The sequence below is a fragment of the Tamandua tetradactyla genome, chromosome 23 (genome assembly GCF_023851605.1).
Source record: "Tamandua tetradactyla isolate mTamTet1 chromosome 23, mTamTet1.pri, whole genome shotgun sequence".
In the NCBI taxonomy this organism is placed as follows: Eukaryota; Metazoa; Chordata; class Mammalia; order Pilosa; family Myrmecophagidae; genus Tamandua; species Tamandua tetradactyla.
Genome location: NC_135349.1, coordinates 39,681,849 through 39,708,584, shown reverse-complemented (window position 1 = coordinate 39,708,584; position 26,736 = coordinate 39,681,849). Strand labels below are relative to the sequence as shown.

General features: G+C 38.7%; 1 long non-coding RNA gene across 1 annotated transcript in view; it reads left to right on the top strand.

Moving 5' to 3' along the window:
- The first annotated feature begins 679 nt into the window (after window positions 1–679).
- Window positions 680–26,736, top strand: part of LOC143666634 (uncharacterized) — a 35,179-nt gene continuing 9,122 nt past the window's right edge. The window contains exons 1-3 of the long non-coding RNA XR_013167710.1: window positions 680–1,498; window positions 22,737–22,849; window positions 26,525–26,666. This is a non-coding gene — a long non-coding RNA (uncharacterized LOC143666634). The remainder of the gene's footprint in view (window positions 1,499–22,736; window positions 22,850–26,524; window positions 26,667–26,736) is intronic.

Genomic DNA, 26,736 nt, shown 5'->3' with positions numbered 1-26,736 from the left:
AGGATATAATAGGGAAAAACTTCCCAATCCTTATAAAGGACATAAATATACAAGTCAAAGAAGCTCAATGAACTCCAAATAGAATAAATCCAAACAGGCCTTCCTCAAGACACATACCAATCAGTCTTTCAAATGTTGAAGAGAAGCAGAATATTCTGAAAGTGGTATGAGAAAAACAATCTACTATACAGAAGGGAAACCACATAAGACTGAGTTCAGACTACTCAGCTGGCACCATGGAGATGAGAAAGCAGAGATATGATATATTTCAGAACCTGAAAGAGAAAGAATTCCACCCAAGAATAATGTACCCAATCAGATTGTCATTCAAAACTGAGGGGGAGATTAAAATTTTCACAAACAAATCCTGAAAGATTATGTCAGCAATAGACCAGCCCTGCAAGAAATACTAAAAGGAGTTTTGCCAGTTAAAAAAAAAGAAAGGAGAGGGAGGTTTGGAGGACACTGAATTGAAGAGCACCAATAAGGCTAAATTAAAGGATAAAAAGAGAGACTGTCGAAGGCTCTGGCCGCGGCTTCTGCCTGTGGTGGCGGTTTGGGGGCCACTTCGGCCTCACGGCATCTACGAACTTGCCCTGCTCCGACCCTATCCGGGCGGCACTGTTGCCGCCATCGCAGTTCAGTCTGTTTTCCGAGATGTCAGGTCGGCCCAAGGAGGAGGAAGGCCCATGAGCCGGGCCTGGAGCCAGTCCCAGGCTGGCCCTCCTGGACTGATAGACCCTGAAAACTGCACCGTCCCCAAACAGGACATGAGGACAGCAAAGAGGGCATTGTGATGAGAGTGCTACAGTTCAAGGAGGAGGAAATGAGGCTGGAAAGGGAGCTTGAAGGGCCTTGAAGACTATGAGAAGCAGATGGACCTCACCCATAATCTGATTAGGATGATGAGACTGATTACTCCATACATACATACCAAAAGGATATGAAAAGGTTTATCACTCAGATCCTCAGGCTTTCTGGGATACCGACAAGAAGTTACCTTCACTCAGGAAAGCCTGATGCTGTCTGGAACACCTCTGTCAACTCAGAAGGGATGTGGCTGGTGTCTGCTGGTATCTTTGACTTCTGGACAACTCTCTCAACTGCATGTCCAGGAACCTGGAAACTGAAATCCAGCAACATGTTTAAGTGAGCCAGCCAGAAGCCACTTCTCTCTGACTGTCTGGAATGCTCTCATGAAATAGGAAATAAAGGTGACAGTCTTCAACCTCAGGACTCACTGGGGTCTTGCTCTAGGTGCCACCAACATGGGGCTTCAGACTCAGGAACTGCATTGTCTTCCAAAGTGGGGAACAGGACAGCCCCTCAGCCCTGCTCATAGCAAGTGAAGAAGACTAAAAATGCCCAAGGCCACATATGGCTCTGCTGACTTCATGTCTGACCAGTGTAGAGGAGCTCTGGGTGACACTCAACATGGCAGTCATTACTGAACTAAAAGCCCTGAATGGATGTGGAAAGTTGTAGAGAGTTTTAAAAAGTAAGTTTTTTAGTCACTGATAATGATAAGAAGTTGTAAAAAACTTATAAAAGTAAATTCTATCTATCATATTCAAAGCTAACCAAAATTTAATAAGCCAGTTTATAATATTTTTAAAGAAGAATGTTTGTGTAAAACCATGTATGCACAGAAAACTGGAATTTAGTTTTCTCTGTTAAAATAATGTAAATTTTAAGTCTACTCTTAATGAAAAATTATAAGAGATTTTTCCTAATCATCTAAGTACTTTATCTAAAAAATAAAAATTTAATATCATATCAGAAAAAAAAGGATAAAAAGAGAAAGAGGGAAAAGAATACATAGATCTGACAAATAAAATCCAAAAAATAAGATGGTGAATTCAAGAAACATCTTTTCTGTAATAACTTTAAATGTTAATGGACTAAATTTACCAATTAAAAGGTAGAGATTGACAGAATGAATAAAGAATATAATCCAGCTATATGCTGCTTACAAGAGACTCACCTTAGACATAAGGATACAAATAGATTGAAAGTGAAGGGATGGAAAAAGATGTTCTATGCAAGTTGCAACCAAAAGAAAGCAAGAGTAGCTATACTAATATCCAACAAAATAGACCTTAAATGTAAAGACATCATAAGAGACAAAGAAGGACACTATATATTAATTGAAGAGACAATTCACCAAGAAGAAATGACAATCATAACTGTTTATGCTCCCCATCAAGGAGCTTCAAAGTACATGAGACAGACATTGGCAAAATTGATGGGAGTAATAGATGTTTCAATTATAATAGTAGGAAATTCCAATACACCACTCTCCTCTATAGACAGAACAACAAGACAGAAGATCAACAAGGAAATAGTCAAATAACTTGATAAATGAATTAGACCTAACAGATATATCTAGGTCATTGCACCCCAAAACACAAGTATATACTTTCTTCTTTAATGCTCATGGAATGTTCCCCAGGGTAAATCATATGCTGGGGCACAAAACAGGTCTTTATAAATTTAAAAACACTGAAATTATTCAAAGCATTTTATCTGATCACAACGGAATGAAGCTGAATCTCAATAACCACCGAAGTATGAGACATTTACAAATATATGGAGTTAAATAACACAAGCTTAAACAACCAGTGGGTCAAGGAAGAAATTGCTAGAGAAATCAGTAGCTATGTGGAGATGAAAGAAAATGAGAATCCAACTTATCAGAACTTATGGTATGCAGCAAAGGCTGTGATGAGAGGGAAACTTATTGCCCTAAATGCCTATATTAGAAAACGAGAGAGCAATAATTAAGGATTTAACTGTTCACCTAGAGGAACTTGAGAAAGAACAGCAAACAAACCTCAAAGCAAATAGAAGAAGAGAAGTAGTAAAGATTAAAGCAGAGTTAAATGAATGGGAGAACAGAAGAATAATAGAATCAATAAAACCAAAAGCTGGTTCTTTGAGAAAATCAATAAAATTGATGGGCCACTAGCAAGACTGACAAAGAAAAAGAGAGAGAGGATGCAAATAAACAAAATCAGAAATCAGAAGGGGTGTATTACTATTGAACCTGAAGAAATAAAAGAAGTCATAAACAACTATATGCCATCAAACTAGACAACTTAGATGAAATAAATAAATTCCTGGAAACATACAAACAAGCTACACTAACTCAGGAAGAAATAGATCTAAACAAACCAATCACAAGTAAGGAGATTCAATCAATCATTAAAATCTTTCTACAAAGAAAAGCCCAGGGCCAGATGGCTTCATAGGAGAATTTCATCAAGCATTCCAAAAAGAACTAACACCAATCCTGCTCAAACTTTTCCAAAAAATTGAAGAAAAAGGAACTCTACCTAGCTCAGTTTATGAAACTAATATATATTTTTTTCATCTTCTGTCCAGTTTTTATTTAAAACCATCACCATCAAATGTATGTATGGTGCATGAAAATACTTTTTTTTAGAAACTGAAAATAAAAGTAATAAACCTTTGAGGACTCAGTAGTATTTTTTCCCATAAGTTTTTAGGCAGTTTAATTTTGTATAGGATTAAATGACAGGCAATTTTGGCCTACAGTTCCAGGGCTTGATACATGGATAAGAAAATTGATAAGCTGCATCAAAACTGCCATGATGACCAAAGCACTGTGCGTCTGGTACTTTTTTTTTTTTTTTTATTAATTAAAAAAAGAATTAACAAAACAATTAGAAATCATTCCAATCTACATGTACAATCAGTAATTCTTAATAACATCACATAGTTGCATATTCATCATTTCTTAGTACATTTGCATCGATTTAGAAAAAGAAATAAAAAGACAACAGAATAAGAATTAAAACAATAATAGAAAGAAAAAAAACAAAAAAAACAAAAACAAAAAACCTATACCTCACATGCAGCTTCATTCAGTGTTTTAACATAATTGCATTACAATTGGGTAGTATTGTGCTGTCCATTTCTGAGTTTTTATATCCAGTCCCGTTGTACAGTCTGTATCCCTTCATCTCCAATTATCCCTTCTCTCTTTTTTTTTTTTTTAATTAACGGAAAAAAAGAAATTAACCCAACATTTAGAGATCATACCATTCTACACATGCAATCATTAATTCTTAACATCATCACATAGATGCATGATCATCATTTCTTAGTACATTTGCATTGGTTTAGAAGAACTAGCAACATAACCGAAAAAGATATAGAATGTTAATATAGAGAAAAAAATAAAAGTAATAATAGTAAAATCAAAACAAAACAACACAAAACAAAACAAAAACCTATAGCTCAGATGCAGCTTCATTCAGTGTTTTAACATGATTACTTTACAATTAGGTATTATTGTGCTGTCCATTTTTGAGTTTTTGTATCTAGTCCTGTTGCACAGTCTGTATCCCTTCAGCTTCAATTACCCATTGTCTTACCCTGTTTCTAACTCCTGCTGAACTCTGTTACCAATGACATATTTCAAGTTTATTCTCGAATGTCCGTTCACATCAGTGGGACCATACAGTATTTGTCCTTTAGTTTTTGGCTGGATTCACTCAGCATAATATTCTCTAGGTCCATCCATGTTATTACATGGTTCATAAGTTTATCTTGTCTTAAAGCTGCATAATATTCCATCCTATGTATATACCACAGTTTGTTTAGCCACTCTTCTGTTGATGGAGATTTTGGCTGTTTCCATCTCTTTGCAATTGTAAATAATGCTGCTATAAACATTGGTGTGCAAATGTCCGTTTGTGTCTTTGCCCTTAAGTCCTTTGAGTAGATACCTAGCAATGGTATTGCTGGGTCGTATGGCAGTTCTATATTCAGCTTTTTGAAGAACCGCCAAACTGCCTTCCACCGTGGTTGCACCCTTTGACATTCCCACCAACAGTGGATAAGTGTGCCTCTTTCTCCGCATCCTCTCCAGCACTTGTCATTTTCTGTTTTGTTGATAATGGCCATTCTGGTGGGTGTGAGATGATATCTCATTGTGGTTTTGATTTGCATTTCTCTAATGGCCAGGGACATTGAGCATCTCTTCATGTGCCTCTTGGCCATCCGTATTTCCTCTTCTGAGAGGTGTCTGTTCAAGTCTTTTTCCCATTTTGCAATTGGGTTGGCTGTCTTTTTGTTGTTGAGATGAACAATCTCTTTATAAATTCTGGATACTAGACCTTTATCTGATATATCATTTCCAAATATTGTCTCCCATTGTGAAGGCTGTCTTTCTACTTTCTTGATGAAGTTCTTTGATGCACAAAAGTGTTTAATTTTGAGGAGTTCCCATTTATTTATTTCCTTCTTCAGTGCTCTTGCTTTAGGTTTAAGGTCCATAAAACCGCCTCCAGTTGTAAGATCCATAAGATATCTCCCAACATTTTCCTCTAACTGTTTTATGGTCTTAGACCTAATGTTTAGATCTTTGATCCATTTTGAGTTAACTTTTGTATAGGGTGTGAGAGATGGGTCTTCTTTCATTCTTTTGCATATGGATATCCAGTTCTCTAGGCACCATTTATTGAAGAGACTGCTCTGTCCCAGGTGAGTTGGCTTGACTGCCTTATCAAAGATCAAATGTCCATAGATGAGAGGGTCTATATCTGAGCACTCTATTCGATTCCATTGGTCGATATATCTATCTTTATGCCAATACCATGCTGTTTTGACCACTGTGGCTTCATAATATGCCTTAAAGTCAGGCAGCGCGAGACCTCCAGCTTCGTTTTTTTTCCTCAAGATGTTTTTAGCAATTCGGGGCACCCTGCCCTTCCAGATAAATTTGCTTATTGGTTTTTCTATTTCTGAAAAATAAGTTGTTGGGATTTTGATTGGTATTGCATTGAATCTGTAAATCAATTTAGGTAGGATTGACATCTTAACTATATTTAGTCTTCCAATCCATGAACACGGTATGCCCTTCCATCTATTTAGGTCTTCTGTGATTTCTTTTAGCAGTTTTTTGTAGTTTTCTTTATATAGGTTTTTTGTCTCTTTAGTTAAATTTATTCCTAGGTATTTTATTCTTTTAGTTGCAATTGTAAATGGGATTCGTTTCTTGATTTCCCCCTCAGCTTGTTCATTACTAGTGTATAGAAATGCTACAGATTTTTGAATGTTGATCTTGTAACCTGCTACTTTGCTGTACTCATTTATTAGCTCTAGTAGTTTTGTTGTGGATTTTTCCGGGTTTTTGACGTATAGTATCATATCGTCTGCAAACAGTGATAGTTTTACTTCTTCCTTTCCAATTTTGATGCCTTGTATTTCTTTTTCTTGTCTAATTGCTCTGGCTAGAACCTCCAACACAATGTTGAATAATAGTGGTGATAGTGGACATCCTTGTCTTGTTCCTGATCTTAGGGGGAAGTTTTCAATTTTTCCCCATTGAGGATGATATTAGCTGTGGGTTTTTCATATATTCCCTCTATCATTTTAAGGAAGTTCCCTTGTATTCCTATCTTTTGAAGTGTTTTCAACAGGAAAGGATGTTGAATCTTGTTGAATGCCTTCTCTGCATCAATTGAGATGATCATGTGATTTTTCTGCTTTGATTTGTTGATATGGTGTATTACATTAATTGATTTTCTTATGTTGAACCATCCTTGCATACCTGGGATGAATCCTACTTGGTCATGATGTATAATTCTTTTAATGTGCTGTTGGATACGATTTGCTAGAATTTTATTGAGGATTTTTGCATCTGTATTCATTAGAGAGATTGGTCTGTAGTTTTCTTTTTTTGTAATATCTTTGCCTGGTTTTGGTATGAGGGTGATGTTGGCTTCATAGAATGAATTAGGTAGTTTTCCCTCCACTTCGATTTTTTTGAAGAGTTTGAAGAGAATTGGTACTAATTCTTTCTGGAACGTTTGGTAGAATTCACATGTGAAGCCATTTGGTCCTGGACTTTTCTTTTTAGGAAGCTTTTGAATGACTAATTCAATTTCTTTACTTGTGATTGGTTTGTTGAGGTCATCTATGTCTTCTTGAGTCAAAGTTGGTTGTTCATGTCTTTCCAGGAACCCGTCCATTTCCTCTAAATTGTTGTATTTATTAGCGTAAAGTTGTTCATAGTATCCTGTTATTACCTCCTTTATTTCTGTGAGGTCAGTAGTTATGTCTCCTCTTCCATTTCTGATCTTATTTATTTGCATCCTCTCTCTTCTTCTTTTTGTCAATCTTGCTAAGGGCCCATCAATCTTATTGATTTTCTCATAGAACCAACTTCTGGCCTTATTGATATTCTCTATTGTTTTCATGTTTTCAATTTCATTTATTTGTGCTCTAGTCTTTGTTATTTCTTTCCTTTTGCTTGCTTTGGGGTTAGCTTGCTGTTCTTTCTCCAGTTCTTCCAAATGGATAGTTAATTCCTGAATTTTTGCCTTTTCTTCTTTTCTGATATAGGCATTTAGAGCAATAAATTTCCCTCTTAGCACTGCCTTTGCTGCGTCCCATAAGTTTTGATATGTTGTGTTTTCATTTTCATTCGCCTCGAGGTATTTGCTAATTTCTCTTGCAATTTCTTCTTTGACCCAGTCGTTGTTTAGGAGTGTGTTGTTGAGCCTCCACGTATTTGTGAATTTTCTGGCACTCTGCCTATTATTGATTTCCAACATCATTCCTTTATGGTCCGAGAAAGTGTTGTGTAAGATTTCAATCTTTTTAAATTTGTTAAGACTTGCTTTGTGACCCAGCATATGGTCTATCTTTGAGAATGATCCATGAGCACTTGAGAAAAAGGTGTATCCTGCTGTTGTGGGATGTAATGTCCTATAAATGTCTATTAAGTCTAGTTCATTTATAGTAATATTCAGATTCTCTATTTCTTTGTTGATCCTCTGTCTAGATGTTCTGTCCCTTGATGAGAGTGGTGAGTTGAAGTCTCCAACTATTATGGTATATGAGTCTATTTCCCTTTTCAGTGTTTGCAGTATATTCCTCACGTATTTTGGGGCATTCTGATTCGGTGCCTAAATATTTATGATTGTTATGTCTTCTTGTTTAATTGTTCCTTTTATTAGTATATAGTGTCCTTCTTTGTCTCTTTTAACTGTTTTACATTTGAAGTCTAATTTGTTGGATATTAGTATAGCCACTCCTGCTCTTTTCTGGTTGTTATTTGCATGAAATATCTTTTCCCAACCTTTCACTTTCAACCTATGTTTATCTTTGGGTCTAAGATGTGTTTCCTGTAGACAGCATATAGAAGGATCCTGTTTTTTAATCCATTCTGCCAATCTATGTCTTTTGATTGGGGAATTCAGTCCATTGACATTTAGTGTTATTACTGTTTGGATAATATTTTCCTCTAACATTTTGCCTTTTGTATTATATATATCATATCTGATTTTCCTTCTTTCTACACTCTTTTCCATATCTCTCTCTTCTGTCTTTTTGTATCTGACTCTAGTGCTCCCTTTAGTATTTCTTGCAGAGCTGGTCTCTTGGTCACAAATTCTCTCAGTGACTTTTTGTCTGAGAATGTTTTAATTTCTCCCTCATTTTTGAAGGATAATTTTGCTGGATATAGGAGTCTTGGTTGGCAGTTTTTCTCTTTTAGTATTTTAAATATATCATCCCACTGTCTTCTAGCTTCCATGGTTTCTGCTGAGAAATCTACACAAAATCTTATTCGGTTTCCCTTGTATGTAATGGATTGTTTTTCTCTTGCTGCTTTCAAGATCTTCTCTTTCTCTTTGACCTCTGACATTCTAACTAGTAAGTGTCTTGGAGAACGCCTATTTGGGTCTAATCTCTTTGGGGTGCGCTGCACTTCTTGGATCTGTAATTTTAGGTCTTTCATAAGAGTTGGGAAATTTTCAGTGATAATTTCTTCCACTAGTTTTTCTCCTCCTTTTCCCTTCTCTTCTCCTTCTGGGACACCCACAACACGTATATTTGTGCGGTTCATATTGTCCTTGAGTTCCCTGATACCCTGTTCAAATTTTTCCATTCTTTTCCCTATAGTTTCTGTTTCTTTTTGGAATTCAGATGTTCCATCCTCCAAATCACTAATTCTATCTTCTGTCTCTTTAAATCTATCATTGTAGCTATCCATTATTTTTTCTATGTTTGCTACTTTATCCTTCACTTCCATAAGTTCTGCGATTTGTTTTTTCAGTTTTTCTATTTCTTCTTTATGTTCAGCCCATGTCCTCTTCATGTCCTCCCTCAATTTATCGATTTCATTTTTGAAGAGGTTTTCCATTTCTGTTCGTATATTCAGCATTAGTTGTCTCAGCTCTTGTGTCTCATTTGAGCTATTGGTTTGTTCCTTTGACTGAGCCATATTCTCAATCTTTTGAGCGTGGACAGTTATCTTCTGCTGCTGGCGTCTGGGCATTTATTCAGATTTCTTTTGGTGTTGGACCCGGCAAGGTTGTAATATTTTTCTGTGAAATCTCTGGGTTCTGTTTTTCTTATCCTGCCCAGTAGGTGGCGCTCGTGGCACCCGTTTGTCTGCGGGTCCCACCAGTAAAAGGTGCTGTGGGACCTTAAACTTTGGAAAACTCTCGCCGTCCTGGGGGTTCGCTAGCCGAAACGGCTTGAGCCGGCCCGGGGTCCGAACGCAGGGAGGGTTGCTGGTCGCCGCAGCCAGGGAAAGAGCCCGTCCGAATTTCCTAGTCGGCCCTGGGCAACAAGCGTGGCGGGAGGGCGCCAGCGGCAGCGGCCCGCCCGAGAGAGTGCACGTTCCCCGGGAGTCACGGGTTTGGAAGGGGCCTCCCCCACCCGTCACCGTTCTCCGCGGCCTGGGGGTTTCCGATCCAATTCTCTCAGTTGGTCCGGGGGCTGCGTGTGGTGTGGGCGCCAGCCGTCTTTGTTTCAGGGGACCGCCTCTCCAATTCTCCCAGCCGGCCCGGTAAGGGGGAAGGGAGTAACTCCGGCCGCTTGCCACCCCGCCCGGTAAGGCCCGCGCGCCTCGGCGATCTCACCCGAGCTGCTTCTCTCAGCCAGCCAGCCGTTCCAGGATGGGGTACGCTGTCTTTTTTATCTCTGTTTTGGCTTTGGGCGCTTTCTGTATCATTTCTACTCCCCTAGTAGGTGTCCTGGAGAAGAAACTAAGATCCGCGCGTCTTACTAAGCCGCCATCTTCCAGGAATGAAACTAATATTTTAATACCCAAACTGGGTAAAGACGCTATAAGAAAGGAAAACTACAGACCAATTTCCCTAATGAATATAGAGGCAAAAATTCTCAACAGAATGTTAGCATATTGAATCCAACAGCACATTAAAAGAATTATACACCATGTCCAAGTGGGGTTTATACAAGGCATGCAAGGATGGTTCAACACAAGAAAATCAATTAATGTAATACAGCACATTAACAAAGTGAAAGAGAAAAATCACATGATCATCTCGATTGCTGCTGAAAAAGCACTCGACAAGATTCAACATCCTTTTCTGATAAAACACTCCAAAAGATAGGAATCAAAAGTAACTACCTCACTTCCGGAGAAGATGGCGGCTTAGTAAGATGCGCGGGTCTTAGTTCCTCCTCCAGAACAGCTACTAGGGGAGTAGAAACGATATAGAACAGCTCCTGGAGCCATGACAGAGATCAAGAAGACAGCGTACCCCATTCTGGAATGGCTGACTGGCTGGGAGAACCCGCTCTGGTGAGATCGCCAAGGGGCATGGGCTTCCCCGGGCCAGGCGGCAAGTGGCCAGAGTCTCTCACTTCCTCCTTCCCAGGCCAGCTGGGAGAATTGGATCGGAGATCCCCAGGCCATGGAGAATGGTGACCGGGGTCCCTTCCAAACACGTGGCTTCCCGGTCCGGCTGGGAACGGTGCACTCTCCCGGGCTGCAGTGGCTGGCGCCCTCCTGCCACGCTTGGTGCCCCGGGCCGGCTAGGAGATTCGGACGGGCACTCTTCCAGGCTGCGGCGGCCGGCGACCCTCCCCGCGTTCGGATCCCCGGGCCAGCTGGCACTCTTCCAAGCCACTTTGGCTGGCAAACCTCCCCCATGGCGAGAGTTTTCCCAAGTTAAAGGACCCACAGCACCTTTTACTGGTGGGATCTGCAGACAAACGAGTGCCAAGAGCGCCACCTACTGGGCAGGACAAGAAAAACAGAACCCAGAGATTTCACAGAAAAATCTTTCAACCTGTTGGGTCCAACACCCAGGGAAATCTGACGAAATGCCCAGATGCCAGCAGAAGATAATGGATCACGCTCAGAAAATTGAAAATATGGCCCAGTCAAAGGAACAAACCAATAGCTCAAATGAGATACAGGAGCTGAGACAACTAATGCTGAATATACGAACAGAAATGGAAAACCTCTTCAAAAACGAAATTGATAAATTGAGGGAGGACATGAAGAAGACATGGGCTGAACAAAAGAAGAAATAGAAAAACTGAAAAAACAAATCAAGAGCTTATGGAAGTGAAGGATAAAGTAGAAAAGATGGAAAAAACAATGGACAGATTTAAAGAGACAGAAGATAGAATTAGTGATTTGGAGGATGGAATATCTGAATTCCAAAAAGAAACAGAAACTATCGGGAAAAGAATGGAAACATTTGAACAGGGTATCAGGGAACTCAAGGACAATATGAAGCACACAAATATACGTGTTGTGGGTGTCCCAGAAGGAGAAGAGAAGGGAAAAGGAGGAGAAAAACTAATGGAAGAAATTTTCACTGAAAATTTCCCAACTCTTATGAAAGACCTAAATTTACAGATCCAAGAAGTGCAGCGCACCCCAAAGAGAATAGACCCAAATAGGCGTTCTCCAAGACACTTACTAGTTAGAATGTCAGAAGTCAAAGAGAAAGAGAGGATCTTGAAAGCAGCAAGAGAAAAACAATCCATCACATACAAGGGAAACCCAATAAGACTATATGTAGATTTCTCAGCAGAAACCATGGAAGCTAGAAGACAGTGGGATGATATATTTAAATTACTAAAAGAGAAAAACTGCCAACCAAGACTTGTATATCCAGCAAAATTGTCCTTCAAAAATGAGGGAGAAATTAAAACATTCTCAGACAAAAAGTCACTGAGAGAATTTGTGACCAAGAGACCAGCTCTGCAAGAAATACTAAAGGGAGCACTAGAGTCAGATACGAAAAGACAGAAGAGAGAGGTATGGAGAAGAGTGTAGAAAGAAGGAAAGTCAGACATGATATATATAATACAAAAGGCAAAATGGTAGAGGAAAATATTATCCAAACAGTAATAACACTAAATGTTAATGGACTGAATTCCCCAATCAAAAAACATAGACTGGCAGAATGGATTAAAAAACAGGATCCTTCTATATGCTGTCTACAGGAAATACATCTTAGACCCAAAGATAAACATAGGTTGAAAGTGAAAGGTTGGGAAAAGATATTTCATGCAAATACAACCAGAAAAGAGCAGGAGTAGCTATACTAATATCCAACAAATTAGACTTCAAATATAAAACAGTTAAAAGAGACAAAGAAGGACACTATCTACTAATAAAAGGAACAATTCAACAAGAAGAAATAACAATCATAAATATTTATGCACCGAACCAGAATGCCCCAAAATACGTGAGGTATACACTGCAAATACTGAAAAGGGAAATAGACACATATACCATAATAGTTGGAGACTTCAATTCCCCACTCTCATCAATGGACAGAACATCTAGACAGAGGATCAATAAAGAAACAGAGAATTTGAATATTACAATAAATGAGCTAGACTTAACAGACATTTATAGGACATTACACCCCACAACAGCAGGATACACCTTTTTCTCAAGTTCTCATGGATCATTCTCAAAAATAGACCATATGCTGGGTCACAAAGCAAGTCTCAACAAATTTAAAAAGATTGAAATCATATACAACACTTCCTCAGATCATAAAGGAATGAAGTTGGAAATCAATAATAGGCAGAATGCCAGAAAATTTACAAATATGTGGAGGCTCAACAACACACTCTTAAACAACCAGTGGGTCAAGGAAGAAATTACAAGAGAAATTAGTAAATATCTCGAGGCAAATGAAAATGAAAGCACAACATATCAAAACCTATGGGATGCAGCAAAGACAGTGCTAAGAGGGAAATTTATTGCCCTAAATGCCTATATCAAAAAAGAGGAAAGGGCAAAAATTCGGGAATTAACTGTCCACTTGGAAGAACTGGAGAAAGAACAGCAAACTAACACCAAAGCAAGCAAAAGGAAAGAAATAACAAAGATTAGAGCAGAATTAAATGAAATTGAAAACATGAAAACAATAGAGAAAATCAATAAGACCAGAAGTTGGTTCTATGAGAAAATCAATAAGATTGATGGGCCCTTAGCAAGATTGACAAAAAGAAGAAGAGAGAAGACGCAAATAAATGAGATCAGAAATGGAAGAGGAGACATAACCACTGACCCCACAGAAATAAAGGAGGTAATAACAGGATACTATGAGCAACTTTATGCTAATAAATACAACAATGTAGATGAAATGGAAAGTTCCTAGAAAGGCATGAACAACCAACTTTGACTCAAGAAGAAATAGATGGCCTCAACAAACCAATCACAAGTAAAGAAATTGAATCAGTCATTCAAAAGCTTCCCAAAAAGAAAAGTCCAGGACCAGACAGCTTCACATGTGAATTCTACCAAACATTCCAGAAAGAATTAGTGCCAACCCTGCTCAAACTCTTCAAAAAAATTGAAGTGGAGGGAAAGCTACCTAATCCATTCTATGAAGCCAACATCACCCTCATACCAAAACCAGGCAAAGATATTACAAAAAAAAGAAAACTACAGATCAATCTCTCTAATGAATATAGATGCAAAAATCCTCAACAAAATTCTAGCAAATCGAATCCAGCAACACATTAAAAGAATTATACATCATGACCAAGTAGGATTCATCCCAGGTATGCAAGGATGGTTCAACATAAGAAAATCAATTAATGTAATACACCATATCAACAAATCAAAGCAGAAAAATCACATGATCATCTCAATTGATGCAGAGAAGGCATTTGACAAGATTCAACATCCTTTCCTGTTGAAAACACTTCAAAGGATAGGAATACAAGGGAATGTCCTTAAAATTATAGAGGGAATATATGAAAAACCCACAGCTAATATCATCCTCAATGGGGAAAAACTGAAAACTTTCCCCCTAAGATCAGGAACAAGACAAGGATGTCCACTATCACCACTGTTATTCAACATCATATGTGTTGGAAGCTCTAGCCAGAGCAATTAGACAAGAAAAAGAAACAGAAGGCATCAAAATTGGAAAGGAAGAAGTAAAACTATCACTGTTTGCAGATGATATGATACTATACATCAAAAACCCTGAAAAATCCACAGCAAAACTACTAGAGCTAATAAACAAGTACAAAGAAAACTACAAAAAACTGTTAAAAGAAATCACAGAAGACCTAAATAGATGGAAGGGCATACTGTGTTCATGGATGGAAGACTAAATATAGTTAAGTTGTCAATTCCACCTAAATTGATTTACAGATTCAATGCAATACCAATCAAAATCCCAACAACTTATTTCTCAGAAATAGAAAAACCAATAAGCAAATTTATCTGGAAAAGCAGGGTGCCCCGAATTGCTAAAAGTACCTTGAGGAAAAAAATGAAGCTGGAGATCTCACGCTGCCGGACTTTAAGGCATATTATGAAGCCACAGTGTTCAAAACAGCATGGTACTGGCATAAAGATAGATATATCGACCAATGGAATCGAATAGAGTGCTCAGATATAGACCCTCTCATCTATGGACATTTGATCTTTGATAAGGCAGTCAAACCAACTCACCTGGGACAGAACAGTCTCTTCAATAAATGGTGCCTAGAGAACTGGATATCCATATGCAAAAGAATGAAAGAGGACCCATATCTCACACCCTATACAAAAGTTAACTCAAAATGGATCAAAGATCTAAACGTTAGGTCTAAGACCATAAAACAATTAGAGGAAAATGTAGGGAGATATCTTATGAAACTTACAATTGGAGGCGGTGTTATGGACCTTAAACCTAAAGCAACAGCACTGAAGAAATAAATAAATAAATGGGAGCTCCTCAAAATTAAGCACTTTTGTGTATCAAAGAACTTCATCAAGAAAGTAAAAAGACAGCCTACACAATGGGAGACAATATTTGGAAATGACATATCAGATAAAGGTCTAGTATCCAGAATTTATAAAGAGATTGTTCAACTCAACAACAAAAAGACAGCCAATCCAATTACAAAATGGGAAAAGGACTAGAACAGACACTTCTCAGAAGAGGAAATACAAATGGCCAAAAGGCACATGAAGAGATGCTTAATGTCCCTGGCCATTAGAGAAATGCAAATCAAAACCACAATGAGATATCATCTCACACCCACCAGAATGGCCATTATCAACAAAACAGAAAATGACAAGTGCTGGAGAGGATGCGGAGAAAGAGGCACACTTATCCACTGTTGGTGGGAATGTCAAATGGTGCAACCACTGTGGAAGGCAGTTTGGCGGTTCCTCAAAATGCTAAATATAGAATTGCCATATGACCCAGCAATACCATTGCTAGGTATCTACTCAGAGGACTTAAGGGTAAAGACACAAACAGACATTTGCACACCAATGTTTATAGCAGCATTATTTACAATTGCAAAGAGATGGAAACAGCCAAAATGTCCATCAACAGTGAGTGGCTAAACAAACTGTGGTATATACATACGATGGAATATTATGCAGCTCTAAGACAGAATAAACTTATGAAGCATGTAATAACATGGATGGACCTAGAGAACATTATACTGAGTGAGACTAGCCAAAAACCAAAGGACAAATATTGTATGGTCTCACTGATATGAACCGACATTAGTGAATAGACTTGGAATATGTCATTGGTAACAGAGACCATCAGGAGATAGAAATAGGGTAAGATAATGGGTAATTGCAGCTGAAGGGATACAGACTGTGCAACAGGGCTGGATACAAAAACTCAGAAATGGACAGCACAATACTACCTAATTGCAATGTAATTATGTTAAAACATTGAATGAAGCTGCATGTGAGGTATAGGTTTGTTTTTTTTTCTCTCTATTATCGTTTTATTTCTTATTCTGTTGTCTTTTTATTTCTTTTTCTAAATCGATGCAAATGTACTAAGAAATGATGAACATGCAACTATGTGATGATTTTAAGAATTACTGATTGTATATGTAGAATGGAATGATTTCTAAATGTTTTGTTAGTTATTTTTTTTAATTAATAAAAAAAGGAAAAAAACAGTGAAGTGGCAGACAACTCAGTGGGAGAAAATATTTGGAAATCACATATTGGACAAAGGTTTGATATTCTGTATACACAAAGAAATCATACAATGCAATAACAAAAGGACAAACAACCCAATTATAAAGTGGGCTAAAGATATGAATAGGCATTTTTCTGAAGAGCAAACACAGATAGCTCAAGAGCACATGAACAGATGTTCATTTTCATTGGCTATAAGGGAAATACAGATCAAAACTACAATGAGATACCACCTCACATCTATAAGAATGGCTGCTCTTAAACAAACAGGAAATTATAAATGTTGGAGAGGATGTGAAGAAATTGGGACACTTATGCACTGCTGATGGGAATGTGTAATGATGCAGCCACTATGGAAGGCTGATAGTTCTTTATGAAACTAAATATTGAGTTGCCCTATGACCCAGCAATAGCACTACTTGGTATGTACTTGGAAGAGCTGAAAGCAATGACACAAACAGACATTTGCACACTGATGTTCATAGCAGCATTATTCACAATTGCCAAAAGATGGAAACAAACCAAATATCCATCAACAGATGAGTGGATTAACAAAAGGGAATATTATGCAGCAGTAAGACAAAATGATGTCCTGCAGCACATAACCAGATGGATGAGCCTTGAGGGACATAATGCTAAGTGAAATAAGCCAGACACAAAAGGATAGATACTGTGTGATTCCACTTTTATGATCAGCATAAAGTTATGCCCATAGTCAAGGTAAAATCAGAGACATATAATGCAGAATATAGGGGACTTAAGAGATACATAGAAGCTAGAGATGGGTGATCAGTTAGCTAATGAGGTTGAACTCCAATATAGGAAAATAGATAGAAGTGAAGACAGTTCTCTAGTGGGTCTATAAGTAATATTACCATATTGAAAATGAACAAGATTGAAAGGGGTTACATAGACGTATGTGTCCCACCGATTTACACTAGAAATATAAATAAGTCCTTGTAACGATTCAAAGGTACGTTTCATGTACAAAGAGTGTTTAAGTCCAGGGTACAAGGGGAAAGCTGCTATTGCATGCTGTGGGCTGTGTTTAAAAGAAAACATCAGCACTACCACAGCAACAGCAGAGGTAAATAATGAGGGGAGGGACGAGAGTTAAGAGAAGGTTTCGATTTCCTATTTGGCGAGGGTATGTTTATTGGTTTTCTTTCTCTTGGGAACAATGAAATTATCTAAAGTTGAGAATGTTGATGGACTGTGAACCTTGGGCATTGTACACAACCCCTGATGAATGCAGGTGGCTGAAGGATGCACTGACTGAGAAGTAGATTGGAAAACCATGGTGTATACTTATGAATTGAACCTTGGGCATTGTACACAACCCCTGATGAATGCAGGTGTCTGAAGGATGCACTGACTGAGAAGTAGATTGGAAAACCATGGTGTATACTTATGAATTGAACCTTGGGCATTGTACACAACCCCTGATGAATGCAGGTGGCTGAAGGATGCACTGACTGAGAAGTAGATTGGAAAACCATGGTGTATACTTATGAATGTTGTGCTGTTACAAAAAAGCGGTGAAGTCGTGAGGCAAGTAATGACATGAATGAATGTGTGGGGCATTTGGTGAGGCAAAATAAGGCTGAAACAAAAGAACAACAATGGTATGGTCTCCTTTAGAAAATGCTTACAAGAAAACAGGGCCCAGATTGTAAGCTTTTAGAGCAGACACATTTTTTTCCAGAGTGGTAACGATTATTTCTGAATTTCAAGAGGCTGTTATACATATATATAACATATATATTGTATATTATATGTACATATACATATATATTACATGTATATAAATAACCTGATATTTAGAGATAAGAATGAAGCTGAACAGGTTGGGGTTAAGGTAATTCAGTACACAGGGGTAAGGAAGACAATGTTTATATTTTAGAACCACACATACTCTTTGAGATCAAAGGAAGAAATATTTATTTGGTCTGAAACTGAAATTTTCTGTAGTACATAATCTAACTCAACCACCTGTATAGTTCATTTGAACAATTGAAACACAGGAAGCCCAGAGTAAGATAGAGGTTCTTTAATCCTGTATCACTTAATGTTATGCCTGGATACATCCCAGATTATATTAAACAAATAATCATAAAGTATTGGCAAAATCCCTTGAGGGATGGGAGAGAAAATATGGAACTATTAAAGTTTACCATTAGGAAATTCCCTGATACTGTGACAAACTATAGGGACACCCAAATCAATCAGCCACGCCCTTGATCTTGAGGCTTTCTCTTGTGAAGTTTATGTAGATAGCAAAGAAGCTTAGCCTATTTATAGGTATGCCTAAGAGTTACTTCTGGAGGACCTCTTTTGTTGCTCAGATGTGGCCTCACTCTCTCTAAGCTCAACTCTGCAAGTGAAATCATTGCCCTCCCCCTACATGGGACATGACATCCAGGGGTAAAAGTCTCCCTGGTGACATAGGAGATGATTCCCAGGGATGAATCTGGCCCTGGCACTATAGGATCAACAATTCCATCTTGACCAAAACAGGGAAAAGAAGTGTAACTTATAAAGTATCAGTGGCAGAGAGAATTCAAATAGAGTTACGAGGTTACTCTGGAGGTTGTTCTTACACAAACTTCAGTTAGACTTTCCTACCCATCATAACCTGCCAAACCCCAACCAGGACAATTCCAGCTAATCCTAATGAACTCTTAGTGCAATATATAACATCCCACAAAGGTTCCATGCACTAGTGTAACTTTCCAGAAACCTACAACCTCCAGATGGGTCCCTGGTCCAGATAACTCCTGAAACCTAGTGGGCCCAGCCTCTCCAAAACATCAGATAGTTCCATCACCCTATACTACATTAGTGACAGACCATTTCAAAATGAAAAATGTAGAATGGCCATAGCCTAAATACCCCTAAGGAGAGAGACAGAAAGATCAAAAGTGATGGTGATATTATGCAAAGAAGATAGGATTTTACAAATGAATTTGATTGCTGAATCATTAAATTGAATCTCTTTTAAAGTCTCTAGTATCTTAGAGCAGCTAGAAGTAAAAACCTAAAATTGTGGAATTGTAGCCCATGTCAAACTCTGAAATTTGTTCTACAACTAATTTTGGTGCTGTGCTTTGGAATTCATTGCTGTGTTGTATATATGTTATTTTTCACACAAAAAAACAGAAAGATAAAAGTTGATTGTGGTGATAAAAGAATATTTAAGCCTTCTAGCCTCCTACATTCTGGAGCAGCTAAAAGGGAAAATCTGAGAGGATGGTATGGTAGCCCATGACAAATTCTGGGATCTGTCCTGTAACTACTTGTTGAAGAGTGTTTTGAAAACGATTGCTTTTCTATTTCTTTGCTTTGTACATACATTATACTATACAATAAAAAAGTTTTAAAAGGGGGGAATTTAATAACTTGTAGTTTTACAGTTCTAAGCCTGTGATAATATCCCAATTAAAGCAAGGATATAGAAATGTCCATCTAAGCCAGAGGCATTTTCCTTCTTCATCTCCAAAGCTTTCTGGCTGTGTGGGCTCTATGGTTCTCCCTGCTGTCTCCAAAATGCTTCCCTTTTTAAAGGATTCCAGTAAATTAATCAAGACCCACCTGGAACGGGTGGGGTCATATCTCCCTCCAATCAAAGGTTAATACCTACAATTGGGCGAGTCACAGCTCTGTGGAAATAATCTCATCAATTTGTGCCTCTGAAGACGTTTTACCTTCACTTTGTCCTTTTCTGAGCCCCCAGTCGAGACTGGCAGTGGTTCTGTTTATACAGCACTCTCGTTGGCTTTCTATGTCATAAGCAAGGATCATGCTCATCAGACAGAAGAAGTTTCCACAAATTCTTCCTGCATAGCTCCATCTCCAATTCTGGCTTTCTCTGAAATGGCTGACTCATTCCTCATTTGGCCACATCCTTACATGGGACACCATTCTTTAAGGTCTTCCTTCCTGGAAGCCCAGAATTTTTTGAACATCAATTTCTGTTTTTTTTTCTACTCAAGAGTTCAGTTCTCAGCTTCTGTCTTTCCTGTCTCATTTCACTATAAGCTGCAAAGAGAAATCAGGCTGTACTTCCCACATTAAATGGGGAATTAATACCTTCTGCTAAATATCCAAGTTCATGACTTTTAAAATCTGCCTTCTAGACAAAGCCACTGGTCAACTTTGCCAGATTATCTGCCATTTTTTAAAAAGGATCACCTTCCTTCCAGTTTATGATAACATGTGCCTCATTTCTGTCTAGAGACTCATCAGCATTATTTTTAGTACCCACATTTCTAACAACAGGCTCTTCTCCATCAATCTCCTCACAGCTCCTACAAAACCTTCCCCTTCTCCATTAAAAAAAACTGTTCCAGCATGTTTGGTATTTGCAAACCATAGCAGCACCCCACTCCTGGTACCAAAATCTATTCTAGTTTTGCTAGTTGCCAGAATGTGGTATAACAGAAAATGGCTTTTAAAAGGGAGGATTTAATAAGTTGCAAGTTTACAGTTCCAAGCCTGTGATAATGTTTCAATTAAAGCAAGAATATAGAAATATCCAATCTAAGGCATCCGGGGGAAGATACCTTGGTTCAAGAAGGCTGATGAAGTCTAGGGTTTCTCTCTCAACTGGAAAGGCACATGGCGAACATAGCGACCTCTGCTAGCTTTCTCTCCAGGCTTCTTGTTTCATGGAAATTTCACTCCAGGGGCATTTTCCTTCTTCATCTCCAAAGGGTTCTAGCTTTGTGGGCTCTGTGGTTCTTGTTGCTGTCTCCAAAATGCTTCCTCTTTTAAAGGATTCCAGTAAACTAATCAAGACCACCTGGAATGGGTAGCGTCATATCTGCCTCTAACCAAAGGTTAATACCCACAACTGGATGACTCACATCTCTGTGGAGAGAATCTAATCAAGTTACCAACCTATGGTACTGAATTAGGGTTTAAAGAAACAGCTACCTCCACATGATGGGTCAGGATTAAAATATAGCTTTTCTAGAGTGCATAATCCCTTCAAACCAGCACAGTAGGGAAGGACTTTCTTATGTGAAATCAAAGCCAGAAACCTCAAATAATCAGACTGATTCTTCTGTGAATAAAACTGTTTAAAAAAATTCTAGTTAAAAAAAAAACTGAGAAAATATTTGTGACATAAATGATGGACCAGAATAACAATGTCTATTGTTTATAAAAATATATAACAAATTAATATAGAAGGAAAGAGCACAAACAGGCACTTTTGTAAAGCAAAAAGTAAATATAAATAAGCAAATTAAAAAAAAAAACTTCCCATAGTGAGACTGTGGATAATTGCCACAGTTGTATAGAGCTGGTGGAATTGAAAATTAGCAGAACTTTCTTGGAGAAAATTTGGCCCTATGAATCCAAAAGACTTAAAAAGTTGCATGATTTTTGACTGAGTGATTCCATTGCTAGGAATTCATTCTAAGAAAGTGAAAGAGGATATATCCAAAAGAAAAAAAAAAGCTACAAAATTATCATTACAATGTCATTTATAGTAGTAACAAACTGTAAGCAACCTAAATGCTCAAATTACCATCTTCATTAAATAAATCATGGTGCATTCATTCAATAGAATAACGCGACGATTATTAAAATGATTTAATTTCATAGGAAGATGTTCACACTATATCAAATGAAAACTAAGCAATTTAAAATAGGTATGTATTACATCTCCTAGATTTTTAAACAAAGTCTACATACATGGATATCATACAGACAAAAAAATAGAAGGATATGCATCAATCGGGGATTTGTGTCTGTATTGGGGGGGTGTTTCAGAGTAGTGGAATGATGGATGATACTATTTTCTTTTCATTTATCTACATTTATAATGAGGAAAAAGTTAAAGCAGGCCTCAGTTAAAACATCTCATCCTTCTGGGAGCCTTTGACCTCTAGTTTTGTAAAGGCACACCCTTTATCATAACATTGGTAAGCTGAACTATAAACCTGCTTTCGTTTCCCTGTTGTTCATTCCTGGCTTGTAACATTCTGGAGGGAAAAAACGCCATACCTTTTTTTATCATTAAAATCTCAATTCATAGCTCAAGAACTGTTAGTTCAGCCTTTTAAGTGATTTTCATTTACCAGCTTCCTACTGCTGAAGTAATTATTGCAAAACTGAAAACAACCACTGATCTGAGCTAGAATGACTGATTTGGTTCAAATTCCGAGGCTGGGAGAGGCAAAGTGACTTAACCAGCATCACACAGCAGATTAGGGGCAGGCCAGAGTTTGAGCCAGCAGCATTACTTTCCACCCAGGGCTTTTTCCTACCCCGGTTTACTTATTGGGTCCCTGATTTCCCTTTGTTATCAGAGGAAATCTGATGCACAAGCCGTTTTGAAAGGGCATGCGTGTTTCTGGATGGGGCGGGCATGGGGCAGTGAGAAAGGAAGAGTCAATGAGAAACAAAATTCCATGCTAGATTTTTATCAACATCCCATCTTGTTCTAAGTGTTTACGTGTGCGTCTGTGTGTGGGGTTGTAAGCATGTGTTTTTGGTGTATGTGTGCACACAGGTGCGTGTTTACTTGGCGGAGAGGAAGAAGACACAAGAAAACGTCATTCCAATGGCAGCATGGTGAATTCAACCTCTAAGACAACACCCCATCAGAAATCAGCCCCAAGCCTGGTGAGTTCTTTTCTCTAAGGTGCCATGAGGGTCTCCTTACTCCCCACCTCCTGCATTTGCTGGGTCACTGCAGCTCAGTTTCCACCTCGCTTCATCTGAATAGCTGCAGTGTCCATGAGTGAACTCAGGCTCCCAGCTGGGACTCCAGTGAATTTATTTCTGAAAACGGCCCTGTCTTTGAGCTTAATCCAGCCTGTATCACACACAACCTCTGAGCAACCAGCTGGAAAGCGAATGGAGTCAACCAAATGGTGGATCGTTACAGAGCTTTCTGTAACGCACATATTTTCTCACTGAATTCTCACAACAACTCTGAGGAAGTTGGAGCTACTATCCCCATTTTACAGATGAGGACATTGAGGTTCAGAGAGGGGAGATGACTTGCCTAGGGTTACACAGCGGCAAGTGTCGAGACTGACGGGGAAGCCGAGAACTCTGGCCATGAGTAAGTTAAACTTCCTTGCCCTTCACAAAAGGTGCCATTCTCAGGAAGCTTCAGGATGGCTGACTTTGATAAAAAATGACTTTAGCATTTCCATTACATGTAGGAATAAGTGAATAAAACCGAATCTGGCTCTCAGCCTTGCCTCCCATGATTTGACAAATTCAGTGTCGGTTATTTTTAGGGGACTGAACAAGTAGGTTAGGACTTGTGTGATATTTAGAGAAAGGAGGCAAGGTCTGGTCCTGAGCTTCCCTTGGAAACCCTTGTGAATGGTGCTTCTCTGACCATAACCAACGCTGTTGAGACCTGGCCCCGTGCCATCTGTTCTGGGCAGTTCAGAGGTTCTCCTTCTTTTCCATGGACCTCAGACAGGGCCAGCAGCACCCATAAGCATGCTCTCGAGGTACAGGCCTCTGGAAGTTCTTCCTTCCATTTACGGATAGTCAGAGCAAAGATTTCCATCCCTTGCAGAACCCCCATTGCCTCTTCCCAGTCTGGTCGGCACGCCCCGTCCCAGGATCGGATCGCTTCTTCTTTGTTCCATCTCTGGAACCACTTCCCCTGCTGCTGAGTGAGGTATCCCAAATCTCCAAGACCCCCAAACCCTGCCTGTCCTCTTGAGATGGAGATATAATTGTATCATCTTCTTTTAATCTTTATGAGTTCTGCATTTCATGGCACAGTCTTATGTACAGTAAAATGCACAATCTTAAGCACACAGTTAAGGAGATTCGTGCATTTTTATATGCCTTATGTGACTACCATTCAGATGAAGTTATAGAATATCTTCATCACTGCAAAAAAGTCACCTCATGACCTTCTCCCGTCTCCCTGACCCTTGGAGGTGACCACTGTTCTACTTCAACCACTATAGGTCAGGTTTGCCTGTTTTCACTCTTCATATATCTTGATTTGCACAGAAGATACTCTTTTGTGTCCAGCTTTATTTTGCTCATGATTTTTGAAAATCATCCATGTTATGACATGTTTCTGTATTTCATTATTTTTATTGATAGCTAGTATTCCACTGTATGAATATACAGCAATTTGCTTTTTCCTTTCCAGTTTGGGGCTATGGTGAACAAAATTTCTGTGAACAATCTTGTACAAACCTTTGTATGGACATATGTACTCATTTCTCTGCTGCATGATACAGCAGGGGTATGTGTAATTTTATTAGAAACTGCCAAATTGCTTTCTAGAGAAATTGAGGCTTTTTTTTTTTACTTGCACCAGCCTTGTGTGGGTGTTCGAATTGCTCCATGTCCTTGCCAATACTTCCATCATTCTTTTTCATTCTGTCTCAGCCTACAAGAAAGTGGGACACCACTGATTTCTCCATTGGAGTTTACTACCACCCTGCACTGACTGTTCCTACTGGTGACATCAACACAAATTCTAAAGTGATGATTTTTCATTTCCCATTTGCCATCTATCTCCCCTTGCATCCCACCCCAAAGCCTACTTACTTTGGAACTGCCTGGAGAAGGGGAAAGAAATATAAACCAGCTCTTTCCTATGATATTCAAAGTGATATGTACAGTTCAGAAGTAGGTACAGAAGGGCTTAATTTGGGGGCAGTCTGGTGTAATGGGAAATTCTAGAATTCCAGACTCAGATGAACCTGTCCCTTATTAAACTGTGTGACCTTGAATGAAACATTTACCATCATTGAGTTGCAGGTTCATTAATTGTACAATACAGAAAATGAGAGGTGAATGACACAAAGGACATGAAACTGTAAGTCACAGACTAAAGATACTTCGCCTTAAACACATTTCATTTCAAATTTTAGTTTGTATCAGCCAGGATAAGCTGGGTTGTGCTGTGGTAATAAGCAACCACGAAATTTCAGTGGCTCAGCACAACAGAAATGTAAGTCTCACTTCTGCTCTATGTCTAACACTGACTGTGGGAGCACTCTCATCAGAGTCCCTCAGGAAGCTGGGCTGTGGAGGCTCCACAAATGATAGCATGGAATGTTACTTGGGAGAAATTCAGGCTTTGAGTCATTTATTCAACAAATGTAGACTAGGAACCTATGCTGTAGTAAACATTGGAGATACAGAAACAAAAACAACTTTACTTGCTTCCAGGAACTTGCTTCCAGTTTAATAATAATAATGACAAAAACAACTACAGCAGCAGCAGTAGCCAAGACGACTGAGCACTTTATTAAGCCAGGCCCTGTATTAAGAGCTTATTTTATGCAGCAGACGTTTTCCTAGGCACAAGACTCAGATGGGTGAAATGCAACTTTATTTTCCTATCACTGAATTTAGTTTTACTCTCAAGTCCCTGCTTTCTGTAAGCACTGGAAGATGGAATTAGAGGCTATCTCTTTTGGATAACCATTCAGTTAACCCAACTTTCTCTCTCCCTTGTCTTTCCTTCTCCCTTTCTTACCAGTCATGTTCAAAGTTCCTGGAATGGTAGAGGCTTCTGAGGAGGATGACAGCCTCTGGGGAGAAGTGTCATCTTCTGGTGTCACCTGCCTCCACCTGGTGTAGCTATGGCGTCCTTTGCTTCCACTGCTGCTAACGACAGCCTTTGGTTCTACAGCAGCCTTTGGTTGTCAGGTCAATGTATCTGTATCCTCTTTACTCCAACCATGAGGACTTTTTTGGCCTCTGGTCCTATCAGCCACCTCTGAGTCCTTCTCATGCAACTGAAGGCTCCCAGCTGCTTTCTCCTTACCACGCTGATGTGACCAGGATCTATAAACCTATCCACCTACCAGGATCTATAAACTTAGCTCCTCCCACTCTGTGGCTTGGGGGCCATGTTGAACAAGGAACTTCTTTAGGTATCTTATAGACTCTGGGAAATGAAGCAGTGGCTCTTCTGCTCGGATACTCCCAAATTTATTGGTGGTTTCCTTCATCATCCTAGACCATGTTTATTCTGTTGATTTAGGGTTAGCATGTGCACTTCTAATGATTTCAAAAGACTTTCAACAAAGCCTCTTCTCAAAAGATAGGCCAGTTGGCATTCTAGCTACAGATGGAAAACGATCCACAGTCTTTTATGATATGGATGATGACTGTGGAAGTTTAGGACTGAAATACCAGAAAAGGCCTGAAGCTGGAGTCAAAATGAATTAAAATTTTTTGTCCATTTATCATGAAGGCTAATCAAGTGTTTGCTTTGAATAGAAGACACATGCCTTGATTAAAGCTGTCAGTGGTAAAGAATATATTAAAATATATATGTGTTTTCTTCCCCCATAGTATGTTTGAATTTCAAATTATTTGAAATCCTGGTGTGGCCAAAACTAGAACTTTCCTCATATACAAATGAAGGGCGCTGGAATAGATAGTGAATCCCCAAGTTCTCTTCCGATTGTGAAGTATCCTCTTTCATCGCAGGAAGGTAAGCAGAATCTTAATTCTTTCCTTTATTACTTCATTTTTCTGAATAGCAGGCAGTGTTTGGTATTTAA